At 39.4% G+C, this 24,298-nt stretch overlaps 1 protein-coding gene and 1 long non-coding RNA gene across 40 annotated transcripts in view; one reads left to right on the top strand and one right to left on the bottom strand.

The window, feature by feature from the left end:
* Positions 1-24,298, top strand: part of MAGI1 (membrane associated guanylate kinase, WW and PDZ domain containing 1) — a 486,027-nt gene that overhangs the window by 96,745 nt on the left and 364,984 nt on the right. For 6 of the 39 annotated variants that reach the window (XM_087887974.1, XM_087887977.1, XM_087887991.1 and 3 more), the window contains exon 1: positions 489-692. The exons of 31 other annotated variants lie outside the window; for them this stretch is intronic. The gene's annotated coding sequence lies outside the window, so the exon portion shown is untranslated. Of the gene's footprint in view, positions 1-488; positions 693-24,298 lie in introns of those variants that run through there. 2 more of the 39 variants (XM_087887979.1, XM_087887987.1) reach the window with 1 other exon arrangement.
* LOC117679026 (uncharacterized) lies at positions 15,305-15,826 on the bottom strand. Its single transcript, XR_004595222.1, has 2 exons — positions 15,737-15,826; positions 15,305-15,428 (listed from the first exon to the last, which is right to left on the bottom strand). It is a non-coding gene; the product is annotated as an uncharacterized LOC117679026 (long non-coding RNA).

A 24,298-nucleotide genomic window follows, 5' to 3' on the forward strand; every position in this document is an offset into this window, starting at 1 on the left:
GCTTGGGTCTTGAACTGCCCACCTTCCAGTTGACAAGACCAGTGTCTTAATCACCAGGCCAACTAACAAAATCTCAGACAGGGTAACCTGTAATATATTGAAAGAGAATTATGGACATAGCCCTCATAAGTTACCTACAGGATATCTATTTACGGAAGGCTGTTATTGTGAAATCACTGCATAGCCTGAGAAATGGTGATTATTTGTAGCTTATTTTAACTGGCTTATTGTTAAATTTGTTAAAGCGTTCCAGCTCTGATGTGCTGATGGATTGTCCTGAATGATTGCCAGGAGACACATCAAATGAAGAAACACATAACACAAATCAGTGTTATTCAAGAATTTTGAAAAGGAAGCAGGAACAGACAAGTTGGTATACCTGTTAAACTTCATGGCTTTTCCAGCACGATCCTAAGCATTAATCAGGGAGCTTAGAATAATAGTTCAGACTTGTAAAAAAAAAAAAGCATGAGAGGCATTTTTGATCTATCTTTGAAGACGCTGACAAGCAAAGCAGCTCTGGGCATGCTCTTGCAGCGCCGTGAACCGAAAAAGGCAAGACAATAATACTTAATCATCATCATCATCATCTTTTTCTTCTTCTTTTTCTTCTTCTACAACTACGATTACTCTACCGCTAAACTAATTTCAGATTGGCTTGGTGCAAACTTTGTGTCTACCCAGGGACACAGGTAAGGTATCTTTATTCCTGTTTCATAAGCTTTTTGCAAGAAACTATTCTTTGTTGCTTGGCATGGAAAGGAAGCCGTTGTGTCAATCTTTTGCAAAACTGTTATTCTGAGAAAGCAGTCTGCGCCCTTTTTGAACTACTTTTTTTTTATTCTTTCTGCTGGGAGCTATTGATAATGTCTTCTTTGTTTGCGAAGCCATCTTGCAGAGAATTTGCGTGAACTTTTATTTGAGGAATGTTTTCATATTTAGTGACCTTGCTGTTGCTGCTGAGAAGATTTTTTTTCTTTCTGTCAGGCAAATGCTAAAGTGGCAATTCTAGCTTTTATTCAAGGAGGAAGTAGTAGAAGTGTTTATATCTCATCTGCTCCTTGGTAAAATAAATGAATAAAATCCTCCCCTTACAGAAGACAGAATATCCTTAGATTTTCACCTGTTGTTATTATTATTTTTTTTAAAAAAATTTACTTAAATGTATTGGCCTCCCAACTTCAGAGAAATTAACTTTTATTAATATTAATTAATGCATTAATCATGGTTCATTAAATTAAAATTTGAAATTAATTTGATAATAACGTTTCATTAATTATCTAAACCAAAATCATATTAATATCTGATTTTCCTCTTCCTTGCTGTAGTTCTAGTAGATATAAATATATCTAAAAAGTTCTTAAATATATAAATAGGGTAATGACAAGCAAAAGAAAACCATTAAAATTTCTGGAACATTACATTTTGCGCGTTTTAAGTACTTTTACAAGCTCAGTTTCTATCTTTTAGAGTAATTTATAGTATTTTATATTGTGTGGGTGTAAAATATTCACAGCACTAGTTTGAAGACTATATCAAAATTATAATTACATAGTTTTTCAGTTTTTAAAAAAGAACATTTATTAATATTTTTATATTTTTAAAGAATTATGTATTTGGAAATGATATGCTAATGCACATTATGATTTGAAGAACATTGAAACATTATGAATGCCTCTTTTAATCTTATATATTTTGTTATACTAATTCTAGCAATGCCATGCTCAAATTTGAAATAATCGCAGTAAATGGACCTAGTTAAACTGTTTAAATAAACATTTTCTTTCCTTCTAGGTCTTTCTGTGGGGCAAGACAGGGACATATACTGTAGATGTGAGGATTTGTGGTAGGCATTAAAATGAAATAAGATTGTCCACTCCAATGTTTGTCAACCTGAGCAACTCTAAGACCTGTGGACTTCAACTCCCAGAATTCCCCAGCTGACCATGTTATGTCCTCCATCTATGTGTTGAAGTCCACATGTCTTAAGGTTGCGAAGCATTGGTTTATTTGTTTAGGGCATAGATTGCAATTGGAGGAAATACAGAAGATCAGGGGTGGGGCAACCTTCCTCAACTTGTTTATTTTGGCTAGAGGCCTAATTCCTCCCTCCCAGTTTGGCATGTGCTACTGTAATTGAAGCAGGTTCTACTCAGACATAGATTATGATTATCCAAGGAAACCATCTATGTAGACATTAAAAATTACATAGCTGGTGCTTTTTTTAAAGTAGACTTGTATAAAGATAATTAGTTTTTATTTATTTATTTTGTTTTTAAGGTGCCATAAAATCTGTTGAGAGTTATTTTTCCTTCTCTAGCAGGCTGACAAGCAGAGGTGGGTTTCAGCAGGTTCTGACCAGTTCTGGAGAACCGGTAGCAGAAATTTTGAGTAGTTCGGAGAACCGGTAGTAAAACTTCTGATTGGCCACACCCCCATCTATTCTCTGCCTCCCAAGTCCCAACTGATCGGGAGGAAATGGGGATTTTGCAGTAACCTTCCCCTGGATTGGAGAGGGAATGGAGATTTTACAGTCTCCTTCCCCTGCCACGCCCACCAGGCCATGCCCACCAGGCCATGGTACACCCACCAAGCCATGTCCACAGAACCGGTAGTAAAAAATTTTGAAATCCACCACTGCTGACAAGCCTATCCTTCTTGAAATTACAGTAGGACTGATAGGGGTTGTGATTGACAAAAACTTATAAGGGGAAGAAAAATAATTTCTCCTTCTCTGTATGTCAGATAGGTATTTTCTAATCCAGAGCATGGCTATCCAACTTTTGGGGTTGCCTGGACCACATTGAGTGAAGAGGAATTGTCTTGGGCCGCATATAAAATACATAATAATGTCAGTGTATATAAATCACATAAAATGCTAAAAGTCTATGATCTTGTGGGGTCACATTACTAGTTGTCCAGGGCCACATGTGGGCATGCCTGTTCTAGAGGAAATCTGCATAGAAATATAACATTTTTTTAAAAATAAAAGTGATACATGACCTCAATATTTCCTTCTTCTGCAATTTTGTTTGTTTTTCCTCTTCTGAATGGTGTGGTGTGTGCATGTATGTGTGAGGGGGATTGTATTGAATAAAAACAGGTTTCAGGAATCCTTGGTGTTCCCTGAACTTGGTTGTTTTCTTGCAGACTTTTCATTATCAAATTAGTTAACATCTTTCCCCCCCCCGCAACATACTCTCATTACTCATCCTTTAATATTGGGGGGCAAAGTATAGTCCTCGACTTACAACCGCAATTGAGATCCAAAATTTATGTTACTAAGTCACAAATGTGTTAAGTGAATTTTGCCCCATTTTATGACTGTTCTTGTTAAGTGAATCACTGCAGTTCTTAAGTTAGTAACATGGCTGTTAAGTGAATCTGCCTTCCCCGTTGACTTTGCTTGTCGCAAAAGGGCAATCGTGGGACCCCAGGACACCATAATTGTCATAAATAGGAACCAGTTGTCAAGCATCCGAATGTAAATCACGTGACCGTGGGGATGCTATAACGGTCATAAGAGTGAAAAATGATCACAAGTCACTTTGTTCATTGCCGTTATAACTTCAAAAGGTCACTAAATGAACTGTTGTAAGTCGAGGACTACCTGTGTTTTGTAGATATGTCTGTAGAAACCATACAACACCTGTTTCCTCAAGATTGGGAAGTTGTTGCTGTACACCATCAGTTTAAAGAAACTTATCATGGCCTCAAGATGCGTATTGCAGTAAAATCTGGCTGAGAGTGAGGGTGATATTCATTACTGGCGAAATATTCTTTGTGAAGGAAAAAAAGACAGTCAGGGCTCCATTGCTCCCAAAGTCCATCTTAGACTGGGTAACGCTTTGTTTCTCAATCCACACTGACTTACAAGGTGTTTTTGTGATTCATAATTGGCCCAGCTTATCTTGTGTGTGCTGAATTTGTATTTATTTGTTTATTAATTAAATTTATATGCCGCCTATCCAGTGGTGGTTCGGTCTGGTTCTTAGAACCGGTAGTAAAAGTGGCGGGAGGCTCTGCCCACCCGCCCGGACATCATAATTGGTGATCTGCGTGCGCTCCCGTTGCGAACCGGTAGTAAAGGTAAATAGAACCCACTCTTGTGCCTATCTCATGGTTTGAGGCGACTCTGGGCGTCACTTCCTGAACTGGCATAAAGATTTCTTGGAGTTATGCTTGACAACACATGACTACATATGCCCATGTAACACTTCTGTTTTGTAAGCTGCATTGATTGACTTTAATATGCTTCTGATATGAATGTCTTAGGGCCTGCTTACTGGAGAAACTGCTTGTCTTTCATAATATCTGCCCTGCCAATGTGATCTGGCAATGCCGATGCACTTCAAATTTCTTCAATTAAACAATGCCATCTATTGGGATCCAGAATGGTCTTTCTGTAGGAGCACCTGCCCTCTGAAACAAGGTTTCTCAAGATTTGGATGGTCAACACTCTGCTGGAGTTTTGAAGGGTCTTGAACACAGTGGCTATTCACTCAGGCCTTTGGCGAGTGTAATTAATTAATTAATTAATTCAATTTATATTCCACCCTTCTCTGGAGACTCAGGGCGGCTTGAAGCCAGCTTCAGCTTCTGGGGTTATATAGTGATTTATAAACCACACAGAATCGATGAGAGTTGGGAAATATATAAATATAATTGATTATGATGACAATAACCTGGACCTATGTTTCTCAACCTTGACCACTTGAAGAAGGGTGGAATTCAACTCCCAGAATTCCCCAGTCAGCCATGCTGGTTTCAGGAATTCTGGGAGCTGAAATCCACCCATCTTCAAGTGGCCAAGGTTGAGAAACACTGATCTGGACTAAAATGTGAAATTTACTTAGCAGCAGTGGTTGTTCTATTCTGAAATTTTTATGGATTTTCAGTCTAGCCTACCCTCCAAAGAGCAACCAAATCAAACCCTAGTTAATCTACCATTTTTTCAAACTCCTCTCAGTGCTACAGAGAAGATGGGCTGTATAGCTAACTAATACAAAGATACGTATTAAAAATATGAAGAGACAGGCATGTCAGGCAAGGGTGTCCTTTTCTCTTATTTGAAATCTGAAACAAATGTTTTTAATTCTACTTCAACTTCAGTTACTTGGTCTCTGATGGTTTGCATGAGAAGTGAGTGGTGGGTGGGGATTTTATGGTGAGGAGAGAAAGAGAGAGTAAGAAATCAGATTGTATCCCATACAAACAAATTGCATGCTGCAACCCCAATTTCATTGCTGTGGAAATGTCGCCAATGAGAACACAATAATGAAAGCTGTATATCATCGGTAGTAGCTGCTGATGCTGCACAACCTTTATTTTTTCCTAGGAAATAGTCATTTAAAATAGTAAGTGTTGTGTGCCATGCGTTGATTTATGGATTCCACAAACGCTCTTTTCTCTTGTTGGATTTACAGAATTATATTCATCCCAGCAGAAACCTGTCTACTCTCAGCCCTCAATGATGGGATTTTTTTAAAAAAATTGTGTGTGTTACAAGTGGTCCTCAATTTACAATCATCTATTTAGTGACTGCTTGAAGTTACAATGGCACAGAAAAAAGAGAATTACAACTATTCCTTACACTTACAACCATAAAGAGCATTCCCACGGTCACATGAACAAAATCCAGGTGCTTGTCAACCGGTATATACACTTACTGGTTGTAAAAAGGTCGTAAAATCGGACACAATTTCCTTAACTAAGTCTTGCTTTGCAACAGAAATTCTGATCCCAATTGTGGCCGTAAATTGAGGATTACCTGTATTTCCATTGAAGAAATACGGTCACAGCCTTCTTTAGAAGTAGAAGGTTCAGATTTTAAGGTTCCGTATTCCACATTGCAAGGAAATCTAAGAATTGTGCTTCTTTTAGTTTCAAAAGATGGCTGGCTGATTGAGCCTTTCAAAATCTACCTAAATTATCAAAATGGATGGCCTTAAATCTCTAGAAGCCAGTAATAAGCTCTATGGAACACCCACTCCAGCTTTTAGAAATCTTAATTCCTCAGATTTCATTATGGTAAAATAATTTCAGATATATGTGTTACCCATAAAATAATTGCAGGTACAGTAGATAATGTAGATACATAATGTAGATGTGGTAGTGTAAGGTTAAATAGAAGATCAGAAATGCTTTGTCTTATAGAGGGGGGGGGGGGAAACATCTTTATTTCCAGTATCTTGTGGTTTCATCCCCTTCTCTCTGGTGATGATAATTGCCTTCGTTGCATGCATGCCTAAACTGCTCATCATAGATTTACAGAAGAATGTTAGTGATATATTTCATGCCTCTCTCAATTAATTTGACATGATGTGTCCTTTGCTAATCCAGTTAGACTCTGAATTATGTCTTGCTGAAGCAATTTTTTTTTTAACTTGCAGACTTTTGCAGACGAGCGAGTGCCAAAAACTAAAAACCGCAAGCCCAGAGCAGACAGGCAAGCTGCTCTGTGGAGCCTTCCCTTGAAATCTCAGGGTCTGATTTTATTATTATGTTTTTAGATGATTTTAATGAATTTTTTTTTTAAAAAAATCCTCCAATGGGGAATGCTTGCCGATGCAAAGGAAAGCTCCACCCTTAATGTTGTTGTTTTTTTCCTCTCTAAAATGCCACTGGGCCAATGCAGAATGCATATTGGTGTCATTCGAAAATGATGGAAAGCTGAAAAACACTGTTTTATTTGGAAAAATGCCAATCTCGCCCCCCCTCCCAAAGGGTGGTTTGCAGAATTTGAAATGGAAAAGTAGACGCAATTACAGAAGCAAAGCACATTGAAAGAAATAAAGAAAACAGATCTATATGCATTAAAACAAAGGAAAAGCTTGGTGAAAAAAAAAATCTTTTATCTCTTAATTTGTTTATTTTGCATGTTAAAAAATAACGGGTGATAGAAGCATGTGGGAGAATGCACAATTTTCTTTCTTGCATAGCCTTTTATTGCACCTCTGGGAAGCAAAGACATATTTAAATCAATCGATCTGTCAGTCTTTCCATTCATCCATCCTGGCCATTTCATTTTTTAAAAAAAATTCTGGCTGTCAATGTACCATACAAGGCTGAATGTATTTCTTGACTCAAAATGCTTCACTCACCACTGACTTTAAAGTCTTAGAGAAAGATCTCCTGATTTCATAATGTCAAGATATGAAGGATTATTTATTTATTTATTTATTTATTTATTTATTTATTTATTTATTTGTTTGTTTGTTTGTTTGTTTGTTTGTTTGTTTGTCATATTTTTATGCCGCCCACTCTCCGAGGACTCTGGGCGGCTTACACCAAAGACAGTATACTAAATAGCATATTGCCCCCAACAATCTGGGTCCTCATTTTACCCACCTCGGAAGGATGGAAGGCTGAGTCAACCTTGAGCCGGTGAGATTTGATCCGCTGATCTGCTGAACTAGCAGTCAGCTGAAGTAGCTGCAGTACTGCATTCTAACCACCGCGCCAACTCGGCTTTTAAAAATGATTTTCTGCTAACTTGAATAATTTTTGCCCCTTCCCCCTTCTTGGGATGTGTTTATAGTCCTGGGTACTATAAGCATCTGCTAATCCATTCAGGATTCTCCTCCCTTACATCCTTTGGCTTTTCCCAATGTTGATGTTAAAAAAGGGTGGTAGATCAAGAATTGCTAAGGTTTTCTTGGGCATAGAAAGTAGTGTCTGTCTTCCTTTTACTTCCTTCTCTGTCAGGGATATCTGAAATATCCCATGACTATATGCTTAGCCCATATATCAGAGAAAACAGCTGCGAAAATAGTGTGGAAAACACCAAATGTGATGAAAGTTTAAAATTGTGTGAATGTATTAAAATGGTTTTGTCTAGCACTGAACAACCTTGATATTCTTCTTAGGGACAGCATCCAAATACACTTAAGAGGAAGCCTCATTTAACACAGTGAGACCTTAGACATAAGGTTGTGTGATAATAGCTCTCTCTACTGTTCCAAGAAGCTTCCCCCCCAGAATTTCAAATTTTATTTGTTTTGTTATCTAATGAGAAATATAGTGGCAGAGTTATCCCACAGGGACTTTGCAAAAGTCAACTGGACTTACTTTGTTTTCTTTTCTTTTCTTTGAAAATGTTTCGCTTCTCATCCAAGAAACTTCTTCAGTTCTAAAGCTAAACGAAGCATTTTTCAAAGAAAAACATTTGGAAAAACCCCTTGGGGACAATCATACCTGGATAATTTGAGAATGTCCATTGACATTTAGTGGTGCTTTCTGAGTTTGGTTATTGCTTGTAGATGTTTCATTATCCGATTAGGTAACTGTAATGATAATATTACCTAGGTTCTAGTAGGACAATGAAATATCTGTAAGAAAATAAACGATGTCAGAGAGCAACAAGGAATAAACAGGTCAGGTTAATCCTGAGCTACAGATATTCTACTCCATTGGAGGAATGTAGTGATTGAAGGTTTTTCTTTAAACAGGAGATGTGGCCTTATTCACAAATGATAGTTTATTTGAGTTATTTTTTCAACAATAGCAAAGCACATAGCTGACATTGGCTGGTCTAGAAAACTAAGCAGGATCAGTTCCAATTAGTATTTAAATGGAGGACTACCTAGAAAATCAAGAGCTCAGAGACTGGGTAATTGAAAAACCATCTTGGAAACAGGAAATGGTAAGCCACTTCTCCATCAAGCTAAGGAAACTATGAAAGCATCCACATAAATGTCTGGTAACTGAGATAGGATTTAAGGTGAATTTATTTTGGCGAGGCCAAGCTGAATCTTTCTTAAGCAGCAAGATTGAAGCTCTGCCGAGTATGAAATGGAGTATCTATAGCATTTCTGTTTTGTACAATATGCTTGTACTATAATTACAGTGTGATTTCCCCCTTTTTCCAATACCCAATTATGGATAAATAAATAAGCATTATTTTTAGATTATTCATCTTTGCAACCAGAATTCTATTTCAGTTAAGTGGTGGAGCAACTATTAGGCTAATGATTTATGAGAGGATTAAAAATGAATTTTGGCAGAGCACTTCCTAAGATCCTGGGTGTGAAATATGCTGTTATAGCACATTTGATTCTCAGACATCAGATACACATTTTGGGGAAGGTGCCTTTCAAATGTTTGATTTGGCATATAAAAATACAGATATTGAGATGCTCCATAAGAGCATGGCTTAAATTTTTGAATTCGACTTGAATCATATATTCACTGGTTCATTTTGAATTTGCCAAAGCTTTGTAAACATTCTTAAGAATACAATCTAAACCTTCTGGGCCTAGATTAATTAATAAGTGAGTGCATGTGTAAGACAGAACCTAGTTTCTTAAGAATAATTTATTTAGAGAAGTTTCTAGCTCTTCTGGTGACTTGGCAGAGGACTGAACTTATAATTACTATTTTTGCTTGAGGTTTCATTTTGCCAAACTATTCAATGATGAGAAAATCGCTGTAACCAAATTGAAGAATCTTTTTATTTAGCTCATCCCCTGTAGTTTTTCTTGGCAGTATATTTCCATCTGATGAGTGAAAAAATCCCCAAGATATTTATTAAAAAATCTCCTTGTATACTAAGTGTTGAAGCAACATCTTCTGTTGCTCTTCATCTTAGGTAGCATTCAAGAACTTAGTCTCAGTACAGATACCCTGTTTTCCCAAAAATAAGACATACCCTGATAATAAGCCCAATCGGGCTTTTGAGTGCATGCGCTAAAATAAGCTTTCCCCCCGAAAATAAGCCCTCCCTGAAAATATTTAAATGCAGAGCTGGAAATCAGGTAAGACGGCAAGAGGAGCTCCATCTTGCTTCACATGCCCCAAAATAATAAGACCTCCCCGAAAATAAGGCCAAGTGCTTATTTCAGAGTTCAAAAAAATATAAGACAGGTCTTATTTTCGGGAAAACATGGTATAACCTGAATCACTAATGTAATCTTAATCCCTGTTTAAAACAGACCCACCAATTTTCAATTTGAGGGCATTCTCTGTGGTCGCACCGACCCTCTGAAATGGGTTGCCCACCGGGCTCCAGACGGCCCCCGACCTCCGCACCTTCCATGCCGACCTAAAGACATGGCTCTTTCAGCAACTTCCCTGATCTGCCATGGATTTTAACTTGGGGATTTGGGGATTTTAATTGGTTTTTAATATTATTTAATTTTTATCTATTGTCGGGTTGTTTTATTGTTGTGAGCCGCCGCGAGTCCTACAGGAGAAGGCTGGCATATAAATCTGACAAATAAATAAACAAAATAAATTTCTGGATTTTTAGTTTAGTAGGCTCAGATGCTTTTGAATGCACTTGCTGCTGTTTCTGGAGCCCAGTTCCAAGGTGAGGTACCCAAGGCGGACCTAGGCAAATGCCCCCCTAGTCATGGTCGCTACATGATCTTCCAGAGACAACCGTGAATCCAGAAGGACATCCAAGCTGCGGGCCCCTGATGGTCAACGATGGAATATCTCGATTGGACCCAGATGCTGGTACCCACAGCCACTCAGTCTTGGCGGGGTTGAGTCGGAGCCTGTTCCTCCCTATCCAGGTCCGTACCGCTTCCAGGCAACGGGACATCACGTCGAGGGCATCACTAGGCTGGTTCGGGGTGGATATAAAAAGCTGGGTATCATCAGCATACTGATGATACTGCACCCCAAAACCACAGATGATCTCCCCAAGCGGCTTCATATAGATGTTGAACAGGAGAGGCGAGAGAACCGACCCCTGGGGCACCCCACAAGTGAGGGGCCTCATTTGGGGGAAGACATACAAAAAACATTTCCTTCTCCCTCACACCCATATTTGTCCATTTTTTTTTTTATTGTGCTGCCACATTTATAGCAGCCAAAGAGAGATGTCAGCATCAGCTGGACAGCCCCAGTTTCACCACACCACTCTAGGCATCGACATCGCTCTCCACCTCTCCCACCCCACCCCACCCCCAAAAAGAAAGATGAGATGCTAATTTGGCACAGGGTTAAAGACTGTGTCCTAGGTTATATATATGCATGTATCCATAGTAACAATTATACTTGTTGTGCTCTCTCTCTCTCTCTCTTTATCTATATATAATCTATCTATTTATCTAATCTATCTCTATCTCTCTCTCTTTCTATCCATCTATTTAACTTTTTTAAAAAAATGTTTTTAATGGTTTTTATGCTTCATGGTGTATGTAGCCCAGAGTCATAATTCCATATTATCAGAAAAAAACAACACACAACTGAATTCTTATCACAAAAACCCTTTGAGGGGGGTAAATTCATGCATATGTAAAACTTGGGAATCCTCTGTAGTATTCTGTCAGAGAATATGAGGGAAATAAGGACTGCCAAATTCTGCTGTGGCGCATTGTGCATATTCTGAAATTTGCTTCATTTAGCAGTTTGCCCTCCCAATTAGTTAGAAGGCTAGGAGGTAGTGTCCCAATGTATTTCAGGGATCCAGATTGTGAGAGGCTGACATGCAGGATTTTAACAGATTTTTGCATCCGAATTAGTCCAGAGAATGGGTGACTCTTGATTGATCCACATAATTAGTGCTGACATTTCTGACATCAGATGAAAGTATTCTTGCATTTGATAATATGCAATTATCAAGAGCCTTCAAAGGCTCTTGCTGTCTGTGCCAGCTACTGAATCTCAGTGATTCTTTCTGCATATTGTCTTCTGCTCTTTGTTTAGGACAGATCTGTCTGAAGGAAAAGATGACCGTGATAATGATAAAAAGGGGTACAGATCCTAGAAAATACCAGTTGCTTTAATATGTATAATGACTATAAATTTAAAAGATGACAGATGTTGAAAATGGAAAATCCGGATTGAATCTAATTTCAACCATAGTATCTCACTGGGTACTTTTTGGCCAGTCAACTTCTTTTGGGGTTGTTGCTGTGGGAAAAAAATTAGCACCTGAAGGAAAAGTGGGATATAACTCTAATAAATAAACACTAAATTTGCATGTCTGTGGAGGTTCTCAGTCATCCAGCTCATGGTTGTCCCAAAGGTGCTTTAAAAAAAAAGCCACTCAACTTTTTTATTAACACTCAATAACCACCTGGGGGCTAATTGGTACCCTCAGAGTCATGTGAATCAGAGGGTGGAACTATCATGGGACTGCTGAAGGAGATAAGGAGTCTTATCCCTTCCCTCTATTGTGGGAGGGCTGTTCATTTTTGATGTAGATAGTTTCTTTGACTTTTCTTCCAAATCAGTGGGTCTCTCTTTCCAGAATGTGAACCTTGCTATCTTCAAAGGAGTGGCCATTTTCTTTCAGGTGCAGACGGACTTTTGAATTCTGCCCTGATTCATTGGGGCCCTCAGAATGCTAATGACTGACTGACTGACTGCAAATAATATGCTTTCCATTCCCTGCTACTTAGTTAGAACTAAAGAAGCTTCTTGGATGAGAGGTGAAACGTCTTCAAGAAAAAGAAAAATCAAGAAAGTCCAGTTGCCTGTTGTGCATATTCTGAAATTTGCTTCTGTTAACAAAATAAAAGTGGGATAAAAAAAATATCTTTAAAAAAATCATATCTTTCTGGTTTCTTGTTTTAACCAAAACAGAAATTTTCTTTTCAATACAACACCAAAAAAAAAAAAAAAAAAAAAGCTGGAAACTCCATCACTTTATAATCTTTGCAGTCTTTTGATTGTAAAAAATAAAAATGGGAAAAAATCAGTCCTGCAATAGAATTTAGCTTCCTTGATACAACCACATTACCACATTGGACTTTCTCCTTTACTTTTTGTGTCTTTGGAGACTCTCAATCATCCAGGGCATGGTTGTCCCAAAGGTGCTTTTCTAAAAGGCAACTGGACTTTATTGATTTTTTTCCCTTGAAACATTTTGCTTCTTATTCAAGAAGCTTCTTCAGTTCTGAACTGAAGAACAGAACTGACTGAACTGAAGAAGCTTCTGCTCTGAAATGAGGGGTCATTGGTGTTCTCTGAGCTTGGTTGCTTTCTTACAGACGATTCATTACCCAAACTAGGCAACCTCATCAGTGTTAGTAAGGAGTGGGATTGTCTCTCCTTTTGTATTCTAGTGGCTGAACCTGTCAGTGTTGGTGGGAATGATCTTGGAGGTTCTTTGGTTGGGTTGTTTATTGTTAGCTTGTTTGGCAGTTCCTTGATTGGGGTATTGTTCACTTCTTGATTGTTAGTCTGATGTTAATCTTCGTGTTAATCGATGCTCATCGGCATGTTGATTGTTGGTGGGGAGGTGTTTTGGTCTTTTTGTTCCTTTTTTGGCTTGTTGATTGTCTCTTTTGCACAGTGTGTAGATGTTGTTTATGTCTATGTGTTTATTGATGAATGATTTCTCAGAGTGCGAGGCTTCAGGGCAGGGGTGAAATCCAGCAGGTTCTGACAGGTTCTGGAGAACCAGTAGCAGAAATTTTGAGCTGTCTGGAGAACCGGCAAATACCACCTCTGGCTGGCCCCAGAGTGGGGTGGGAATGGAGATTTTGCAATATCCTTCTCCCAGGAGTGGGGAGGGATTGGGGATTTTGCAGTATCCTTCCCCTAGAGTAGGGTGGGAATGGAGATTTTGCAGTATCCTTCCCCTGCCACGCCCACCAAGCCACACCATGCCCACCAAGCCATGCCCACAGAACCGGTGGTAAAAAAATTTGGATTTCACCATTGCTTCAGGGATTCTTTAGTGCTTTTGAATTTGGCTTGGTTTAGGACAATCATGATTTCTCAGTAGAAACTGTGGTTAAGAAACCATATGTTGTGAAATTAAAGAGTTTTCATCATGTCTTCTGACTGCAGAATGCATCCACGAACAATAACTAGCAGTTTGAAGTATGAAATCTAAGCTTCTTCTTGCCTCCCCTATTATCTCTAACATTCCTAGAACTCTAGCATTTCAATGGAAAGTTAGCCAGAGATATATTTTTGGGTTTCTTTTTCGATACCGTAACAGTCTGAGTAATGGAATGGAAGCATGATCTTGGGGGAAGAAAGGACACATGCTATACCTTGGAAGCAATCAGACAAAAGTGGCAGAGCCCACAGTTGCTTATGGTCAGAGAAGGACTGAGGATGGTTAGCTCTATTGGCTCAAGTAGTTTAATGAGGAGGTGGAAAGTTTGTGCCTTCATGCTTGCAAGATTCTGTTAATGTAGCCTTACATTAAGTAGAATTAGTTTATCCTGTTGTGTTTCCTGTTTGGTTTGCTGGAAGGGCTGACACAGTCTGTAAGGATAAATTTTCTGACAGATGTCAGAAGTGCCTGAGCATTATAAGAGATGATGGCAGATTTATTTTTCTCTCATTCTGGTGGAGAGTTAAGATGTGATAAATGTTTCATTTGTATTAAATCATGAGTGCCTGGCAGTATTTGAATCCCATGATTTCCAGCTGTTTATGTGTACATTATACATCCATTAAGGTGGAGCAACTACATTTTGTGATAGTCGAGATTTTGGTAGTAAAGAACCTGGAACTTGCTAGATGGCAGCAAAGATACAACAAATCACTCTATGCCAGTGATGGCTAACCTTTTCCGGACCGAGTGTCCAAAGCGCGCCTGACCCCCCCAAAATGCAATGTGCCTGCGGCCCCCGCTGCCCCTGCCCCCCGTGCATGTGTGCATGCCCCCATGTGCCCCACCCCTCGCACATATGCACACGGGTGTCCCACATGTGCCCCGCCTCCCTGCATGCATGGCAGAGACCTGAAGACCAGCTGGCCGGCGGAAGGTGCCCGCACATGTGTGGCAGAGCTGAACTGGGGCAACGGCTCGCGTGCCCACAGAGAGGGTGCTGTGTGCCACCTCTGGCATGCGTGCCATAGGTTCTCCATCTGTGGAGCATCTCTACGCTATCATCTATTGGTGATCTGTTTGCAGCAAAGGTCTGGTAATCCTATATTACTATAAAACCTGGGAGCTGTCCATAACTTTTAAAGGATTAGTTTTTCAAAGTCTTCTTCCTTGCTGCCTTTGGACAAGATTCTCAAATCTTTCTTTCTTTCTTTCTTTCTTTCTTTCTTTCTTTCTTTCTTTCTTTCTTTCTTCCTTCCTTCCTTCCTTCCTTCCTTCCTTCCTTCCTTCCTTCCTTCCTTCCTTCCTTCCTCCCTCCCTCCCTCCCTCCCTCCCTCTCTCTTTCTCCCTCCCTCTCTCTCTCTCTCTCCTTCCCTCCCTCCCTCTCCTCTCTCTTTCTTTCCTCCCTCCTTCCCTCCCTCCCTCCCTCCCTCTCTTTCTTTATTTTTCTAGACCATCCATCCCTTTTTGGGTGATGTATAAATTTGTTCTCCTTCCTCTAGTTTCTTATGCCTTCTAAGGGCTACAATCTATATATCCAATAGAAATGGTTCCAGCGAAGTCATTGAATGTATGAGATAAGATAATGGTGGTGTGATTGTTTTAGAAGTCTAGAATCTATAAAGTCTTCAGCTTGTCTCAAACACTGTTTTAGTAAGCTAATCTTTCAGCCTCGCCAAGCTATCTGTGAAAAGAAAAGAAAGAAAAGAATAGGAAGACAAAGTGTATGGATAACAATAAAGAACAACTTCAAAAGCTCTTACTGACTTCTTAAACTTATTTGGCAAGGACTTTCAAAACATATTGTTTAGTTTTAATATTACTAGAAGAATGAATTTTAAAACAAAGCAATGCAATATGAGCATGTTCATTCATTTAAAAGACATACATACATCATGCACTATAAACATGGAAAATTTACAAAAAAAAAAAAGGAAAAACATTAAATTATCATAAAAACTCCCAGTGTCCATCAAAACAGCAGATCCTTACATATTAATCCTTACTGAGTTTTCAATTTCACTTTTCCCATGCTAGATCCTGCTAGATGCCAACATTTTAGGGAAGATAAAATGATAAAACAGGTAGATACCCTCAGGGAGAGGCAGTCCCACAAATAGGTTGGCCCTGAGCCATTCAGGGCTTTAAACATGATAACCAGAACCTTGAATTGCATCATAAAAGAATCTGGAAGTTAGTGCAGCTCACACAACAATGGTATGACATGGACAAATTGTGGGGTACTTAAAAGTTTCACTGCATTCTGGACCAGTTGTAATTTCCAGATGGTCTTCAAGAACAGCTCCATGTAGAATGTGTTAGAGTATAGGCAGACCTCAACGTACGACCATAATCTGATGCTAAGCGAGACAGTTAAGTTCATTTTGCCCCATTTCATGACCTTTCCACAGCTGTTAAATGAATCACTGCAGTTGTTAAGTTGGTAACAAGGTTGTTAAGCGAATCTGGGTTCCCCATTGTCTTTGCTAGCCAGAAGTTCACAAAAGATGATCACATAACTCTTGGACACAAATACATGCCAGTTGCCAAGCATCTGAATTTTGATCACGTGCCCATGGGGATGCTGCAGTGGTCATAAGTATGAAAAACGGTCATAGGTCACTTTTTTCCAGTGCTGTTATAAGAATCATAAGGCACAACACTTAATGATAGTCATAGGGTACAAATAAGCAATCAGGAAACAATATCAATATAAATCATAAGGACACAAGGAACAAAATTACAGTCATACAGTCATAAGTGGAAGGAGATGGGTGGTGGGAACAATGAGAAGATTAATAGTAGTGCAGACTTAGTAAATAGTTTGACAGTGTTGAGAGAATTATTTGTTTAGCAGAGTGATGGCATTCAGGAAAAAAACTGTTCTTGTGTCTAGTTGTTTTGGTGTGCAGTGCTCTATAGCATCATTTTGAGGGTAGGAGACTAAATCTCTGGTCCTGTTGACCAACTCAGATTTAGAGCCTTGGTAGTACAGGGGTTTAAGGCACCCTGTTATTAAGCTGGTTATTAAGACCAGCTGCCTGCAATTACTGCAGGGTTCGAATCTCGCCAAGGCTCAAGGTTGACTCAGCCTTCCATCCTTTCTAAGGTAGGTGAAATGAGGACCCAGTTTGTGGGGGCAATAAGCTGACTTTGTATAAGTATACAAAAGGATGAAGGCTATTGCTGAGCACATTGTAAGCCGCCCTGAGTCTTCGGAGAAGGGCAGCATATAAATCAAATTTTAAAAAAAAAAAAAGATCCTGCAACAGATTACCCTGGGACATGTATATTTGCCTTCATTTGAGACTCAGGCCTATTAACCTGGAATTTCTCCAACCTTAGAACTGGAAATCTTTACTTTCTTTTATATTTTAGTTCCAGAATAATGCTAATACATAGAGCATTTCGATAAGACGGTTCCTTTCCCCCGCTGAATTTGCATAAATTTTAAGGGTTCATGGCGAATGGTGGAGGGTGAAAGTTAAAACAAAACTCGCTTACTCGATATTCTGAAGACTTGGTGTTTATGAAGAAATGTCAGCCTGAATAATGAAAAACTTTGTTAGGTTCTCCTACTTGATGACTGAGAGGGGATTTTATTAATTAGTTCATTACAGATAGCTATCCGAGCTTTTCTTGTTCTTTTTCCCTTTCATTATGGAGCAGTAACTCAGCACAGGAAAAAGAAAGCGGCTAATGATTTATGGGGTATGCTTAGATAGGCAACAAAACATCTCAGTTAAATGGATAATTTATGTATAAATAAAAAGGAAGAGACAGGTTTTTATAGATCCAATGGTACAAAAGGCAGTAAATTAGCACTTGTTACAGCCTTGCATAACGTTTGAAATAAATGATGTGTGCGAGGAGGGGTTCGTTTTGATTTCTGGTCCCTTGATTCACTCCCTCCACCCTCCCCTTAGCATCCTAACAAAATATAACAATACTGAATGGATTGTATAAAATCCTAAAAAGCTGCTGAGTTCGTTTAGTCTGTAGAGATTCTCTGTCATCCAGATTGTCCAAAGGTGCTTTTTCAGGAGGCAACTGGATTTTTTTGTTTTTTTCTTTTGAAGATGTTTCACTTCTCATCCAAGAAGCTCCTTCAGCTCTGACAGAATAGTGGGGAATGGAAGGGTTTATATTCCTTGCAGACAGCTGGTCATTTGCATCCTTTTAGAAGGTTGTTGAAGCACTTGGAGGTTTATCTGTGTCCTCAGGGTTACCTGAGGAGTGCTTCTGGTTCCTGTAGTCTGCAATTTTTCCTCTGGAAATCCATTCCTGCTCCCACACCATTCAAAGGGTGTTCATCCCAAATTGTATAGCTAAAAGACTGGAGATATTCTCAATCATCCAGGTCATGGTTGTCCCAAAGGTGCTTTTTCTGGAGTTTCAACTGGACTTTCTTGTTTTTTCTTTTGAAGATGTTTCGCTTCTCATCCAAGAAGCTTCTTCAGCTCTGACAGGATAGTGGGGAATGGAAGGGTTTATATTCCTTGCAGACAGCTGGACATTTGCATCCTTTTAGGAGTTGAGTTCTTTTGTTCAAATCTTCTCTGGAGGTCATGAGTTTCTGTGGCAATCAAAACATTGCTTAGTACAGGAGGCCCTTAATTTACCAACATTCGTTTAGCGACTGTTTGAATTTACAATAGCTCTGAAAACAGTGTCTTATGACCCTTGCTCGCACTTACAACCGGTGCTACATCCCCACAGTCGTGATCAAAATTTGGGCGTTTCTCAACAGTTGTATATTTAGGACCGTTGCAGCATCCCAGGTTTGTGTGATTTCTATTCGTGATTTCCCAGCTGGCTTCTGACAAGCAAATTCAATGGGGGAAGCCAAATTTGCTTAACGACCTATTTCACTTAACAGCTTCCTCGCTTCATTTAACAACTATGGCAAAAAAAAAAAGTCATAAAATCAGGCGGGCTTCACTTAACAGCTGTCTTGCTTAGCAACAGAAATTATGTCTAGTTGTGGACTACCTATATTGTTAACCTGAAAAGCAGTTCTTTTCTGTATTGCATCTTTTGTAAAAGAGAAATACTGTTTTACACAGCTACAAAGAGCAGTGTTTTGGGGAAGGTTAACATTTTTTTGGAAGCATGAAATAGCTAGTAGTCATATTCATGGAGGCCAGTCACAGACTGTCCATTTATTGAAATGAAGCTGGCTCTCTAGATTAGAGCGTGTTTCCCATTCTGAATTAACTTCACTCTTTTTTTTGGGGGGGGGTGTGAGGGGGTATTAATTAGTGCATTGTTGGATGAAGCACTGTGTTAGAGCCCTATTTTTTCCATTTGTTAATAACACGTTCTATGCAGGGACCATAAACATTCTTGAAGATAATTTGCTATTCATCAAGTCAGTTTTAATTGTCTGCCCATTCTCAAGTCTTCCTCAATTGGGGTCATCCATTATAGCTTCTGCTCTTTGGGAATGATAGCAATTGCCAACAGATTTGGAGTTGGGCAAATTGAGAAAAAGTAGTTTTACCTATTCTTGGGCGTATATTCATTTATAGATAATAATCTGGTGCTTTTTAAAATGAGCTTTCTTTGTACGTGTTAAGTCACAAACCTAGTAAGTGAGCCTCTATACATTCATGCAAAGAGTTTTTCCATTAGGTTTGCTTGATATCACATTAATGTCCTTCAGCCAAGTTTTGAGAGGGTGTATGGCATTCTATTAAGAGAGTTAGCTGGTTAGCAGAATTTAGTAATGTGGAATCTCCTTCAAGCTTTAAAATGACTAGTCTAGAGTAAAGGAGGTCTAGGGGTGACATGATAGCGATATTCCAGTACTTGTGGGGCTGCCACAAAGAAGAGGGGGTCAACTTATTTTCTGAAGCACCAGAGGGCAGGACAAGAAGCAATGGATGGAAATTAATCAAGAAGAGAAGCAACTTAGAACTAAGGAGAAGCTTCCTAACAGTGAGAAGGATTAACCAGTGGAGTGACTTGCTTTCAGAAGCTGTGGGTACTTCCATCACTGGACGATTTTAAGAAGAGACTGGACAGTTACTTGTCTGAAATGGTATAGGGCACACATGGCCCTATAGGTCTGAAATGAACCTATGGCACACATGCCCAAAGTGGCATGCAGAGCCATGTTGCCTGTTCCTCTTCCGGGCTTCTGGCGCTCATGAGCATGCAACGATCAGCTCGCTTTTATGCATGTGGCAGTCCCAGAAACCTGAAGAGCTGATCTTGTTTTCCAGCGCGAGCATGCGCGCCGGAAACTGGAAGTACCTTATCTGGTGCGTGCATGCCCCCTGGTCAGCTCCTCTTCCTGGTCCCGGCCCTGACAAGTGCACATGAAGTGGTCCCTTTTTGGCACTTGGTGCCGCCCATGCACGCTCCCTTTTCGGCACTTGGTGGCGAAAAGGTTCGCCATCACTGGTATAGTGTTTCCTGCTTGATCAGGGGTTGGACTAGAAGACCTCCCAAGATCCCTTCTGACATACAAAATAAAAGTTAATAGCCTTTTGTTTATGTCTGGTTGTTTTTTTTTTTTTTTATGCCAATCAGCAATGGCAGAAGCCTAGAAGATTTAATTGATATCTTCATTTGACAAAAAAGTGCAGAAAGTCAACTTGTTTGATTTTTATAAGGCTATTCCTGTGTTTTCTTTTTATTAGTATTGTGTGAGAGAAATTGCTTGGGAACTGAACAACATCAACCACCTTTAATTCAGCCGTTCTTAGTTATATTTGACTCCAGTCTCTTAGAAATAGCTTTGTAAAGAGAACCTTTTTATGGTAGACAAATTCCTCTGAAATAACTTGCTTTCTTTTAGCCTTTAGAAAAGCATTGGATACATGACTTATTGGATAATTTGGATAATTTTCTGAGGGAGCCTTTTTAACATCTAATTTTTTTAAAATTGAACTTAATCTGTTGTACTGTTGCAAACATTTGGATATTGGTGTCTTATTTATTATTGCTCATACTGTGTAAAAATAGATGTTGTACATTTCCAGAGACTTTAAAGCTGAACAGAAGAATTCTGGGAATCGTAATTTAACATGTCTGGATAGCATCAGGATAAGAAAAACAAACCTGAGAAGAATGAACTGCCTCTGATCTTGAAGGGACAATGGCTAGGGATTCTTCAAAACAGCAAACAAATTTGCAAAGCCCACACCTTTTCCTCTAAACTTCCTTGAGAAAAAACTTTTTTCCCCTTGCATCAACAAGTTTGCAAATTCCCAAGAATGAATTCAGGTTTGTCTGTCTCTGGTGTGCAGAGCTGACTCATCACCAATTATATAGTGTTCTGCTGGGGATAAATGTTGTTTATAGAAGATGATTTAAAAGGGAAAGGAAAATGCTTGATGCAGAGAAGTTCAGGACAATGTGCCAAGCAGAGCTGTGGGACTTTAGTATTTGTTTTTGTAAAAGGGGGTGAAGAAAGGTCTTCCAAATTTAGAGGTGGGGAGTTAGTAATAACTCCTGGCAACTTTAACCATCACAGTCAATGTTGGGAATTGCAAGCCGGTGATATTGGGAATATCACAGATTTTTCAATCCCTGCCCTACATCAATGCTACACTGTGGTCGATTATAATGCTGGAAACAGCAGTCTCCACTATCATGTGGTTTTGTTCTAAAAGGCTTAGTAAGAAGCAACATTTTTTGAATCAAGGATTTAACAGGAATCTCAATCTCTCTCTCCCCCCCCTCTCCCCCCTCTCTCTTTCCCTCCCTCCCCCCCTCTACCATCTGCCTCCAGGCGACTATAAGATTGTGCGGGCAATAAGCTGACTTTGTATAAAATATACAAAAGTATGAAGGCTATTGCTTAACGCATTGTAAGCCGCCCTGAGTTTCTGGAGAAGGGCGGCATATAAATTAAAGCAAAAAAAATAAAATAAAAAATGGCTTGAAATCAATAAAAGCAACAATGTGAAAAGGTGGGTGTAGATCTCACCTCAGGGGGATGTTGTTCCTGGTTGTGTGGGGAACAGAAAAGCCTCTTTTCCTGGACTCTGTCAGCCGGAATTCCTTGGCTGATGGGTTTTGCAGCAGTCGCCTTTCTGACACAGATTGGGTGGGCCGATCCCAGTGGGGTGAGATGGTTCTTCAGGCAGCCCGGATCCATGCCATGAAGGACACATAAAAAATGGGACCAAAATCTGATCTTTGAAAACCTGAGACAATGACTGCTGCTGGGCTACTGCTGAGGTCACATGATCTTCTCAGATCATTTCACAGCCAGTCTCTCAACCCCTTGTTCCCTCATCCAAGACAGCCACTTACCTGCCTGCTGGAAAAGGAAGGAAAGGGAGGGACGGAGGAATAGTGAGGGAGAATCTCCCAGGTATCCTTCCCAGCCCTTGTTCCTCTGCATGCTCCCCCAACCTATACCCCCCCCAGTGCACCTTCCCTGACCCACGTAGCACCTCTTGCTGACCTCCAGGTACCTTTCTTGATTCATACCTCTTACATGTCTTTCCTGACCTGCAGGATACTTCTTGAATGACCTCATTTGTCCTTCTCGACCGGTGCTGCCTCTTGCCATTGCACTCTGGAACAGTTCTTTCCTTCCCTCTGCCAGGCCCCCTGACTATCTGCAGTGTAAAAAGCTTTCTCCAGAGTCCTGGAGTATCCCTTTGCCTGCCCACCCGCCGGATACTCCAAGCCCTCCAGATCTTCCGGCTACTCTTGTCCCTTACAACTAGCAAAGTCTAGACAATTACCTTCTTCCAACTGTTGTCTGCACCCAAGCTCCCCTTGCATTGCCCCCTTGCGCCCCCCCTCCAGATGCCATCCTGGGAGGTGGAGGGGCAGGAATAGGATTTATATGGAATTTATTGGTAGCAGGTTTTTTTCCCCCAGCAGTAAAGAAAGAGAACAATTTTTCATCAAGCATGCTTATCTGTTGTAAATCTATTTTATTTGCAGAGCTTTTACGGGTAACAGAATATCATTTTTCTTGGCAGTAAAATTTGGGGAATACATGGTATTGACTATTCAAGAATCTTAAGGAAAATCTGAAAGAAAAAGATTATCATTTGCAGTTCCTTTGAAATCTACCTGAACTAGGTTTTAATGATATACAAGTGATATGCAAGTTAGATATTCAGAAAGAGAATAACAATATTTTTCATTGCTGAGAAATGTTTATAATGCATGTGGCTGACATCAGCAAAGTTATCAAAGTCTTATCTTTCCAAAAATTCATTTCTCAAGCTTCCTACTTTTATATAAACAACTTTTTCTCTCCCCACAATACATTCATTCATTCATTCATTCATTCATTCATTCATTCATTCATTCATTCGTCTATTCATTTATTTATCAGATTGTTACAGCTGCCCATCTCACCCACGGTGACACTGGGTAACATATATTATACTGTATAAACAGAACAATTAAAAACAAAACCTTAAAAAACAGTGAAAACAACTAAAAACACAAACAAAACCACACAGAATACATTCAGAATCTTACATAAAATCCATCCATTTCGTGGGCTTTTTTTCTGGGATCTCTAAGCCTACTGAAAAAAGTTTTTTCAAAAAACCTAATGTTATGAAAAGTGAAACACAAGGAAATACATGCAGTTAGATGTGGTTATAAAAAGCACGAAAAGGAAGGCTACATTCTGTTTTTGCACCTGCCCCATAAATTACAGAGAAATGTGTTGCCATGCAAATGATTTGTAATTTAGCAGAACTAACCCAACTGGTACAGTTACAAAAGAAACATGCAACACATTTTAAGGGAGCATCCTAACTTTTCCAGTTCTCCTTCAATAATCTTAATAGAACTCATTGATCATTCAGTCTTACTGTTTAATTTGCTCTTTTAAGATATTATCTGTTAACTTTTTCTCTTTCTACCCCAAATTCTACTCTGGCAAGAATAATTCACGAGCATCACATGAAAGCGATATAATGAGCTGATTTCACAAATGGAAGTCAATTTCACAAGCTGCGTTTTGGGTAGAGCCTTATGTGCATATACAAATGCTTTCACATAAAAGGACCCAAGAGGTATTTTCTAATATAAAATGGAGAATTAGAAAATTCCCCTTGGCAAGATGTGCAGAATCCATAGTTACATACAGAGATTCTGTTTGATGATTAAAGTGCCTATTAAGTCAGATGAAGAATCAGGGAATATTAAAATGGCTCTATGACTAAGTCCTCAAGTATACTACTTAGTACTTGAGATATACATTCATTATAATCATGCTATTGATCATCATCATCATCATTATCATCATCTTTTAACGACCCCATAATCCCTTGTGGGGTGGAGTCTGGGCAACTGAATGGAGCTAGCAGAGTGTGGCAGAGCGGAGTGGCCCGATGCCCTCCCTGTTGCCAATGAGAGTTTTGTTCAGCAGATATATTCTTATTGTGCCCAGAGAGAGAAATATCTGCCTCTACCTAGGATCGAACTAACAGCTTCATGATTGTGAGGCGAGAGCTCCACCTCTAGGCCCCCTCACCACTCCATTATAATCATGGTATTGATAATGCCACATAAATAACATATGATACACTATATTCAGTGGTAGCCTTTTGCTAGGGGAAA

Source organism: Pantherophis guttatus, chromosome 2 (genome assembly GCF_059756535.1).
Source record: "Pantherophis guttatus breed Tessera chromosome 2, ASM5975653v1, whole genome shotgun sequence".
In the NCBI taxonomy this organism is placed as follows: Eukaryota; Metazoa; Chordata; class Lepidosauria; order Squamata; family Colubridae; genus Pantherophis; species Pantherophis guttatus.